The sequence below is a fragment of the Gorilla gorilla genome, chromosome 9 (genome assembly GCF_029281585.2).
Source record: "Gorilla gorilla gorilla isolate KB3781 chromosome 9, NHGRI_mGorGor1-v2.1_pri, whole genome shotgun sequence".
NCBI lineage: Eukaryota > Metazoa > Chordata > Mammalia > Primates > Hominidae > Gorilla > Gorilla gorilla.
This window is the reverse complement of record NC_073233.2, coordinates 132,292,587-132,296,947: the sequence shown is the minus strand read 5'-3', so window position 1 is coordinate 132,296,947 and position 4,361 is coordinate 132,292,587. Positions and strand designations below refer to the sequence as shown.

The following is a 4,361-nucleotide window of genomic DNA, read 5'->3' as shown; positions in this document are numbered from 1 at the left end:
TACATAAAAACACAAAGTCTCAAAGTAGAGCCTGTGGGAAATTTCCGCTCAGCATGAAGGAAGAAAGAGAGAAAAAAAACAAAACAATGATTTCCCTTCAGAGATCAAGGTGGTGGGGATGTGGGAATTTATTTCTGGCTCTGCTTTGCGTTATGTAGGAGCCCGAGAGGGAAGGGAAAACTTAAGTAAAAATATTGAATCCCTAAGGAAGTAAAGACAGATCATGATGCAGGGTGTAAATACAGTTCCGTTATTTTCTATTACAGCCAGAATCTGTTCCCTGGGGAGGCGGCTGAGTAAGCTTCTACCCTTTTTATAACCAAGCACATTATATCATTAAACTAATATTAAATCTACTATGTCTTAGCAAGTGACTAAACGGGTAGTAATCAAGACTTCATTTTTTCTCTACTGCTTGAGGGGAATCAAAGTCATAATCACAAATAAAGACATACAAGATATACCTAATGCTAGATGACGAGTTAGTGGGTGCAGCGCACCAGCATGGCACATGTATACATACGTAACTAACCTGCACAATGTGCACATGTACCCTAAAACTTAAAGTATAACAAAAAAAAACATGCAGAGATTAGGTTTTGCTCAATCAGTAGTATTTATGAGCAGTGATTTACACGCACACACACAAAGGAAGGTCAAATTATGAAGTAACAGAACACTTTTTTCTAAGAAGATGCATTGACTTAATTAAGGTGAAAAATTATAAGAATGATCGTTCCTTCCTCAATATCTATTTCTACGTTTTCAAATATAAAATAAAATTAAAAAAAAAAGACATACAAGAAATTAAGTCTGGACTGTATGTTCTTAGAATCAAAGGAACAAACACCTGGACACCCGAAATTACTTTTCCAGAATCACAGGGAAATAAGAAAGTGAAAGAAGCATCAAGGTATTCCGGACTAAGAATGGTGAGTTTCTGAATTCTATTTACATTAGTGTTTCTTTTATTGAGATGGAAGTCCAGGGATCTAAAATCCACCATTTCCCCTCATTTTGAGCAATCCTGAAACTCAAGTGAAATTGGAGAATGTGTTTGAAGGGGGAGCAGAGAATGTTCAGCGACACTAGTAGGCTCAATGGTTGCAGTATTTACTGAGTAAGTTCCCTTTCCATGGACAGAGCCCTCTCTGTCCTAGATTTATAACTTTTTCACTGTGACTTGGGACAGTAATGTAACCTCTCCTAGACTCTAGTCCCCTACTAGTGGATTGGAAACATTGTTTTGGTTTTCACTGCATCCGACTAATTTCATTAGAGGCCAATGTCGGTCGCTTAGGCCTCTGTCTCCAATTTTACTTGTGAGGGGAGGGCTCAAATGAATGAAAAAATGATGAGATGGGGAAAAAAACGATTCTGTCCTGGTCCACCCATCTCCCTTATCCCTTATTTCCAGCAGTCATGTTTGTATATGGCAGCACTGGCCTTCACTCTCTAGGGTTAATTGGTGGTGTTCTGTAAAGGCAGATTCTGTGGGTACAGGTTAGGCTAATCTCAGGCAGACCCATTGTGGAAAGAGCTGGGTTGTCCTCTAATGCAACCGTTTGTTTTTTCCCCGTTTCCAGAGATTCCCTTAAAGAAGAATGGCACCTGGAAATGGCTCTTTCGTGACTGAATTCATTCTGGTGGGATTAACACATCAGCCAGATCTCCAATCCCCTCTATTCTTCCTGTTTCTAGTAATCTATGTGGTCACTCTGTTGGGAAACTTGGGCTTGGTAACTCTAATTGGGCTGAACTCACACCTTCATACCCCCATGTACTTCTTCCTCTTTAACTTGTCCTTCATAGATCTCTGTTATTCTTCTGTGTTTACACCCAAAATGCTAATGAACTTTATTTCAGAGAAGAATATTATCTCCTTCAAGGGGTGCATGACCCAACTTTTCTTTGTCTGTTTTTTTTTTTGTCATTTCTGAATGTTATGTGCTGACATCAATGGCATATGAGCGCTGTGGCCATCTGTAACCCACTTCTGTATCACATTGCCATGTCTCCTACAGTGTGCTCCAGCCTCATGTTTGGTTCCTATTTGATGGCCTTTTCTGGTGCCATGGCCCACACTGGATGCATGCTGAGACTGACTTTCTGTGATGCGAACACCATCGATCACTACTTCTGTGACATCCTCCCTCTGCTCCAGCTCTCCTGCACCAGCACCTACATCAATGAGCTGGTGGTTTTCACTGTGGTTGGCATCAACATCATTGTGCCCACTGTTACCATCTTTATCTCTTATGGTTTCATCCTCTCCAGCATCCTCCATATCAGTTCCAAGGAGGGCAGGTCCAAAGCTTTCAGCACTTGCAGTTCCCATATAATTGCTGTTTCTCTGTTCTTTGGATCAGGTGCATTTATGTATCTCAACCCATCTTCTGCTGGGTCCATGGATAAGAGAAAATTATCTTCTGTCTTTTATACAAATGTGGTTCCCATGTTGAACCCCTTAATCTACAGCCTGAGGAACAAAGATGTTAAATTTGCCCTAAGAAAAGCCCTGAGTAATAGGAAACTTTGATAAGTAATAGTATGTCTCTGTGTGTATAGTCACAAGACAGGGATATTCTGTTTGTTTAATTATAATATTATAGTAGCAGCCTTCATATCCTATTTCTTTTTACCATGGTAAAAAAAATTGAATCTTCTTTAAATTTAAATTGCTTATAATTTTTTTGGAATAGATTTCTTCTTTTCTCTATAATTTTCACTATTAAAAAAATCTTTTCACCAAGTTTTCAGTTTAGGAATAACATTAAGGAAGAAATTTATTTCTATGCTTTTTCTTTTCCATTATGGACTTCCTTTCTCTTCTGGCGAAAGACGAATTGTTATGCAAAGAATCAGGTAAAGTAGAACTAGGGTGACACTGTGCCACTTATTGGGTGTGCGTTTTCCTTTTAAAAATGTTATTATTGTATTGGTACATAATAGATGTATGTATTTTCAGGGTACATATGAGAATTTAATTCATTGGTGTGGGGTTTCTTATTTTCTACTCACAATATCCCACTGGAAGCTTGAATCAGATAATTTTGTTTTACTTCTGCTTGTACATCATCCAATGGCAGGAATGTGTTCCCTTCAAAAGCCAGTGTCACAGATATAAAAGGCTCCATAATGATCATCCAATATAACCTGTTTTGCAGCTGCATACTATGCATTTACCTTCTTTTGGTAGATATTTATTATTTACCTTTGTATACCCAAACAGCACAAACTCAATTGCTAATATGTATTTATTGTACGGAGACAATACCGATGCTCGGAGAAGTTAATAACTTACTTAAATTTACAAATTTACAGAGTTTCATAATAAAAAAGTCTAGAATATACTATTTATTCCTAATTTCAAGTCTACTACTCTCTCAAGTATGCTTTTGGTCTACTTCATTTTATTATTTTTATTTCCACAAATATGAGTATGAAAAATATTTCTATTTTAAAATTTGAATGTGCTTTCTCTTTGGATGATAAATAAATCTTTCTCCAAGTTGTTGCTGCTTTATCTTTTGTTTAGAAAAACAACTGGATGATTCTTGTTGTTGGGACAGATCTGGCCTTTGAGGCTAGGATAGTTGGAAGATGACTGCTTCAACTAGGGAGCTGAATTTTTCTACAACATTAAAAAAAATTGAGATGATTTCAAGGTCTTGTAATTCAGAGAACAGGATCAGGGAGAGAAAGGAGCCCAGCAACATGACATTTAGGCCAAGACCCAAAGAGGCAAATGGCAATTAAACAAGATTTCCCTTTGTAAGGAACTATCAAAGATGCTTCAGATACCACACTGCAATCTGAATTTGTATCTGTCCTGTAGAGCACTGTAATTGTTGTACACTGTTCATTAAATCTTTGATAAAATTTACCATCCACAATGACAATACATTAAAAGTGTTCGGGCAAATGTTAGAAGAGTTATGGTACATTTGTGGTAAGCCATATAGAGAGAGGACCATAACTTTAGTAGCTACTATAGTGAGGGGTAATTGAAACTCAAGTTAGAAAGAAGGAATCTAGAAAGAAAAATGATGAATGAATGAAATCCCCTTCCTATGACTCTCCTCCCTTTTCTGGAAGGCTCTAGAAAAATTATGGAGATAAAAAATTTCTCTGGATGGGATGAAAGCTTAAGTTATTTGATATTAAAGAAAGATTAAAACCACAGGTCTTGATGGCCCAGGAACAAAATGGTCATATCCATTTTTACTGGCTTTCATATACTACTACTTTATGAATTTTAAGATACAAAACCCTCAAATTACTGCTGGGAGATTAATAACAATTTGAAGGAAATATTAGCTGACAATGTTTTTGAAATAACAGGATGTTGGATTATTTTT

At 37.0% G+C, this 4,361-nt stretch overlaps 1 pseudogene; it reads left to right on the top strand.

Moving 5' to 3' along the window:
* The first annotated feature begins 1,604 nt into the window (after window positions 1-1,604).
* On the top strand, window positions 1,605-2,539 carry LOC101127680 (olfactory receptor 8B3-like; annotated as a pseudogene).
* Window positions 2,540-4,361: the final 1,822 nt, after the last annotated feature.